A 6,986-nucleotide genomic window follows, 5' to 3' on the forward strand; every position below is an offset into this window, starting at 1 on the left:
TAATTTCTGTGGTTTTGAGGTGGGAAATTAAAGAAAAATAAAATTAAAAGAAAACAGAAATAAGTTTCCGTGTATTAGGCTGACTTGTCCCAGAGGCAGCAACAGGCACAGCCCAGACCCAGGAAAAGTCTTGATAATATTATCTAATGTGCTCTAGAGACTCTCCCAGCACTCCCTCAACATAAGGAGAAGAAAAACAAATTTTCCTTTGTTTTATGGAACGAGTTTATAGATTCCTGTTCTCTGTAACTGTAGGGTCCAGACCTACTGGGCCTTGCGGGTTGTTTTCTTCATGTGCAGAGACAAGAGTTGGTAGAAAAATAAGACATGAGACTAAGAGATAGTAGGAAAGACAGCTGGGCCCAGGGGGCCACTACCACCAATGCACGGAGTCTGGTAGTGGCCCCGAATGCCTGGACGCACTGCTATTTATTGAATATAAGGCAAGGGGGCAGAGTAAGGAGAGTGAGTCATTCCAAGTGATTGATAAGGTCAAGCAAGTTATGTGTCCACTAGACAGGGGGCCTTTCCCTTTGTGGTAGTTGAAGCAGAGGGGGAGGACAGCATATGTCAGCGTTTTTTTAAAGCACTTATCAGAGAGATCAAAGATTTTAATACTTTCACTAATTCTGCTACTGCTATCTTCTAGGAACTTAAAAGAGGCACCAGGTATACAGGCGGAACATGAAAGTGGACAAGGAGCGTGACAACTGAAGCACAGCGCCACAGGGAGACATTTAAGCCTCCAGATAACTATGGGCACGCCTGGCTAATGTCAGGCCTCCCACAAGAACTGGTGGAGCAGAGTGTTCTCTAACTCCCCCAAGGAAAGGGAAACTCCCTTTCCCGGTCTGCTAAGTAACAGGTGCCTTCCCAGGCACTGGCGCTACTGCTACCGCTAGACCAAGGCGTCCTCAAGCAGCCCTTATCAGGGCGTGACAGAGGACTTTCACTCTTGTCTTCTGTTCACTTCTCACAATGTCCCTTCAGCTCCTGACTCTGTATTGGCTGTATCCTTGGTTATAATAATAATACAGAGATTAATACTAAAAACTAATGATTGATGATATCCATATATAATCATCTCTATATCCTATTTTGTTGTTGTTGTTGTTGTTGAAATGGAGTCTCACCCTGTCACCCAGGCTGGAGTGCAGTGGCGCAATTTTAGCTTGTTGCAAGCTCCACCTCCCGGATTCACGCCGTTCTCTTGCTTCAGCCTCCCGAGTGCTGGGACTACAGGCGCCTGCCAGCATGCCCGGCTAATTTTTTGTTTTTGTATTTTTAGTAGAGATGGGGTTTCACCCTGTTAGCCAGGATGGTCTTGATCTCCTGACCTTGTGATCCACCTGCCTCAGCCTCCCAAAGTGCTGGGATTATCGGTGTGAGCCACCGTACCCGGCTCTATATCCTATTTCTAATATAACTTTTCTTATTCTAACTATTTTCTTTATTCTATTGGAACAGGTTGTGCCCTCAGTGTCTTGCCTCGGCACCTGGGTAGGTTTCCGCCTACATGTAACTAGTGACTGCAAGTATTCTATTTTATCTAAGAAGTACAATTAAGGTCATGAGAAGCCTGAGTAGGCCTGAACTACAGCTGCCTGGGCACCATAGCGAAGGTTATAGGATAAGTCCATGCCCAGACAAACCTAGATAACAAACATCTGGGTTGCTTGGCAACAGTCATGTGCAATCCTGTCTTTGTCCTGCCTCTCTATCCCTGCTTTTCACGCCACTGTAAGCTTGCTTCAAGCTAGCCCACCCCCTTTTGTGAAGTATGTATAAAAGTCAGGTGCTGTCTTTGTTCCAGACTCAGTCTTTTGGATGTTAAGTTCCCTGGGCCTGAGTGCACTCAATAAAGATTCTCCTGTTTCAACCCGAGGTCTCTCTTGTCCTCCCAAATCCTGCAACATTTCCAGTAGAGACAGGGTTTCATCATGTTGGCCAGGCTGGCCTCAAACTCCTAACATGAAGTGTTCTGCCTGCCTCTGCCTCCCAAAGTTCTAGGATTACAGGCGTGAGCCACCACGCTCGACCATTTTCTTCCCTTTTTAAACAGAATAAAACTTGTTCTGTCTTGCAGTGACTGTATAGATCTATTGGTAGGCCCTCTTTTAACCTGTCAGCACCATCTAGCCAAAGGCCACCAGGAACACAACTATCATGACATGAGTTAGCTTTGAGGGAGAACGTTTTGCGTGCCACGGGGAACTGTGGGGCGAATCAGTAAGAGGGTGTCAGGGATGGTTTATTATAGGATTTGGGCATGTGTTAGGTGATTTGAGGAGTCCTTCCTCTGGAATGCTCTCAGGAAGTGGGGGTAATTCTATGATTGAGCATCTTAACACATCTCACCAAGAAGGAGGGAAGAGTAGAGGAAGGCCAAAGCCGTAACTGGCTAAAGTAGCAGCAGTCGATGCTATTAGCCAGGACATGGCGTATGGCCTGGCTGTGAATCCCAGACCCACTTCTGGGGCTGCTTTTCTCTTTCCCAAAATCCAAGATACATTGTGGGATCTTAGCGGTCTTACTTCTTTTGCATCTTGAAATGACTTGCTGTTTCATCATCCTGGGAAATCTGTAGTTAATTCATTGATTCCCAAAAATGACTTAAGAGTCTTCAAGAGGCTGAGCGCAGTGGCTTACGCCTTAATCCCAGCACTTTGGGAGGCTGAAGCGGGTGGATCATGAGGTCAGGAGTTCAAGACCAGCCTGGCCAACATAGTGAAAATGTGTCTCTACTAAAAATACAAAAATTATCCAGGCATAGTGGTGCATGCCTGTAATCCCAGCTACTCAGGAGGCTGAGGCAGGAGAATCGCTTGAACCTGAGAGGCAGAGGTTGCAGTGAGAGGATCGTGCCACTGCACTCCAGCCTGGGCGACAGATTGAGACTCCGTCTCAAAAAGAAAAAAAGAAGTGTAAGAATTAAAGAGTAAAGAAACACGAAAGAGTATGGGGGGTGGGGGAGTGGGGTAACATGTACCACAGAGTAACAGAGGGAGGGATGGTAGAAGGTGATTGGAGAGTGTGACCCTGGAAGTGGATGGTGGATGGCGTTATGGCATCGGCAATGACAAGATCTAGACTTAGACCAGGGAAGTGAGTGGCTGGGGTAGGTAAGGCCTAGGTCAAGGAACTGGGGAACTGGGTGTCAATTGGTGACAGAAGTTATATTGGAAAGTGAGTCAGGAGCTAAAACCTTCAAGGAATAAGTAAGTGTTGGCATGAGAGTGACTGGCCACCAGGACAGATGACAGCAATAAAGAGAGGTATGGGGCAGTATGGGTACAAGGCACAATGGAATGAGGGGTGGGGAGAACCAACAGAGAAAGGAAAGTAATCAGTGTCCTTAGGGGAGGATAGAGCAAAAGAAGAAAGGAGGCTGGGAATAGGGAGGACGGTAGGAAAATGAGCAAGGTTTCGGGAATCAGACGTGGGATAAGAGATGAAGCTTCTTGTGCCTGACCTACACAGAGAAGAAATGCAGAACTTCGGGGTCATTCTACAGTGAGTGGTAGATACATGGAAGACAGCTGCAGCATTAGTTGTTTGCACTCACGACCTGGGGGATGTCACCTCTGTCCAAGTGTAATGCCCAATGGGTTCGCCTTGCCTGCCGCCTAAACAGAGCTGATTCATTAGAACAGGGGAATTGCTATAGAGAAAGAGTAATTTGGCTGGGCACAGTGGCTCACACCTGTAATCCCAGCACTTTGGGAGGCCGAGGCGGGTGAATCACCTAAGGTCAGGAGTTTGAGACCAGCCTGGCCAACATGGTGAAATCCTGTCTCTACTAAAAATACCAAAAATTAGCCAGGTGTGGTGGCACACATCTAAAATCCCAGCTATTGGGGAGGCTGAGGCAGAAGAATCGCTTGAACCTGAGAGGCGGAGGATGCAGTGAGCCAATATCCTGCTATTGCACTCCAGCCTAGGCAACGAAAGTGAAACTCCATCTCAAAAAAGATAAAAAAAAGAAAGAGTAGTTCACGCAGGGCTGGCTGTGTGGGAAACCGGAGTTTTATTATTACCCAAATCAGTCTACTCGAGCATTTGGGGAGCAGACTTTTTAAGGACAACTTGGTGGGTGGGGGGAAGCCAGTGAACCCAGGAGTGCTGATTGGTCAGGGATGAAATCATAGGGAGGCCGGGCGTGGTGGCTCAAGCCTGTAATCCCAGCACTTTGGGAGGCCGAGGCGGGCGGATCACAAGGTCAGGAGATCGAGACCACAGTGAAACCCCGTCTCTACTAAAAATACAAAAAATTAGCCGGGCGCGGTGGCGGGCGCCTGTAGTCCCAGCTACTCAGGAGGCTGAGGCAGGAGAATGGCGGGAACCCGGGAGGCGGAGCTTGCAGTGAGCCGAGATCGCGCCACTGCACTCCAGCCCGGGCAACAGCGTGAGACTCCGTCTCAAAAAAAAAAAAAAAAAAAAAAAGAAATCATAGGGAATTGGAGCTGTCTCCTTGTGCTGATTAAGTTCCTGGGTGGGGGCCACAAGATCAGATGAGCCAGTTAATCGATCTGGGTGGTGCCAGCTGATCCATCAAGTGCGGGGTCTGTAAAATACCTCAAGCACTGATCTTAGGAGCGGTTTAGGGAGGGTCAGAATCTTGTAGCCTCCAGCGGCATGACTCCTAAACCATAATTTCTAAACTTTTTTTTTTTTTTTGAGACAGACTCTCACTCTGTCACCCAAGCTGGAGTGCAGTGGCGAGATCCTGGCTCACTGCAACCTCCATGCCGCCTCCCAGATTCAAGCAATCCTCCCACCTCAGCTTCCTGAGTAGCTAGGAGTATAGGCATGTGCCACCACACACGGCTAATTCTTGTATTCTTTAGTAGAGATGGGGTTTCACCACGTTGGCCAGGCTGGTCTTGAACTCCTGACCTCAGGTGATCCACCTGCCATGGCCTCCCAAAGTGCTGGGATTACAGGGGTGAGCCTGGCCCATAATTTCTAATCTTGTGGCTAATGATAGTCCTCCAAAGGCAATCTAGTCCCCAGGCAAGAAGGAGGTCTGCCTTGGGAAAGGGCTGTTAACATCTTTGTTTTAAACTATAAAATAAAATATAAACCAAGCTTCTCCCAAAGTTAGTTCAGGCTATGCTCAGGAATGAACAAGGACAATTTGGAAATTAAAAGAAAGATTGGGTTGGTTAAGTTAGATCTCTTTCACTGTCTCAGTCATAATTTTGCAAAAGCGGTTTCACAAGCAGTTGATACCAGGAGCCTCTGAAGACCACTATAGCAGTCCTCAGTGCCAGGCAAGTCCACTAAAATAGAGACACCAGGCTTCGCCAACAAGGGAAAACAAAAACAAAACCAAAACAACTTTATCGAACATTTCGATAGAATTTCAGGGACAGGCTGGGCATGGTGGCTCACAACTGTAATCCCAGCAGTTTGGGAGGCCCAAGTGGGTAGATCACTTTGAGGCCAGGAGATCCAGACCAACCTGGTCAATATGTTGAAACCCATCTCAGGCCGGGCGCGGTGGCTCACGCCTGTAATCCCAGCACTTTGGAAGGCCGAGGCGGGCGGATCACAAGGTCAGGAGATCGAGACCATGGTGAAACCCCGTCTCTACTAAAAATAGAAAAAAATTAGCCGGGCGCAGTGGCGGGCGCCTGTAGTCCCAGCTACTCGGGAGGCTGAGGCCGGAGAATGGCGTGAACCCGGGAGGCGGAGCTTGCAGTGAGCCGAGATTTCGCCACTGCACTCCAGCCTGGGCGACAGAGCGAGACTCCGTCTCAAAAAAAAAAAAAAAAAAAAAAAAAAAGAAACCCATCTCTACTATAAATACAAAAAATTAGCCAGACGAGGTGGTGCTCACCTGTGACCCCAGATACTCTGGAGGCTGAGGTACAAAAATCACTTGAACCTGGGAGGCAGAGGTTGCAGTGAGTTGAGATTGCATCACTGTACTCCAGCCTGGGTGAGAGACAGAGACTCGAATTTCCATGGACAGGCATTCATGTTCAGGAGAAGGAGGGGTCTGGGCACTGGAGTCCAAGGAAAGAGCCTCGGTAAAGGTACAGAAACGTTAAGCACAGGGCAATCAGAAAATGAGGGGTCCGGTTCGTACATCTACGACCCATCCAGCCACCTGGGAAGGTAGGATCTGGGTCTTGGCCTGTCCCAGAGAATGCAGGCTCCATGTGGGCTCCTTCCTAGTGTAATTGCCCCCATTACACCCACATCCATCCGCTCACAGACTGGTTCATGTGCCAGACTCAGCCAGCGGGTGGAGCTTCTCCCCAACACGCAGCACCCCAGCCTCGCTCTGACGGGCTGTTCCTTACATCATGGCAGTTTTTCACCAGGGAACCACTGTCTCCACAAGCCAAATGCTGTTGTAGGCCAATCTGAAATCCATGCACCTTTGTTATCAGGTAGGTCATCGTGGAGGACACACCCATGGAAGGCGGCCTTCCACCCCCATCCTATAAAAAGAAGGCCACTTCAGCAGATAGAATAAAGAGTCTGACAATGTCTTTTTTTTTTTTTTTTTAAACTTTCTCATATGGGCCAACCAGTAACCATGATCACGACCACATTTGAGAATCAGGGCTCTTTGCAGCTGGGGCAATACTTCTTGGTCGGGAGCAACTTATCATGGAGGACCTGGTATTAGAAAACACATTGACAACATAGAATAATACAGGCAAGTACAATCAAGGCATTAAAAGTCCTCACATCAAGATGGACATGGCCTTCTCCCAGTGCATTCCACATACAGTATTTATTTGGCCAGCACTGCTGTGTATTTCTTTAAGAACGCATTTTCTCCTAATCATTCCATTTCAAACAGAGCCACAGCTTTAAATGCTTAGTCTCAAAAGAGGTGAGTCCCTTTCAGCATCTCATGGGGCACACTGTATCTCCTTTCTTTCTTTCTTTCTTTTTAAAAAAAATTTTTTTTTTTTTGAGATAGAGTTTCACTCTTGTTGCCCAGGCTGGAGTGCAATGGGCGATCT

Source organism: Macaca fascicularis, chromosome 16 (assembly GCF_037993035.2).
Source record: "Macaca fascicularis isolate 582-1 chromosome 16, T2T-MFA8v1.1".
Classification (NCBI taxonomy): domain Eukaryota; kingdom Metazoa; phylum Chordata; class Mammalia; order Primates; family Cercopithecidae; genus Macaca; species Macaca fascicularis.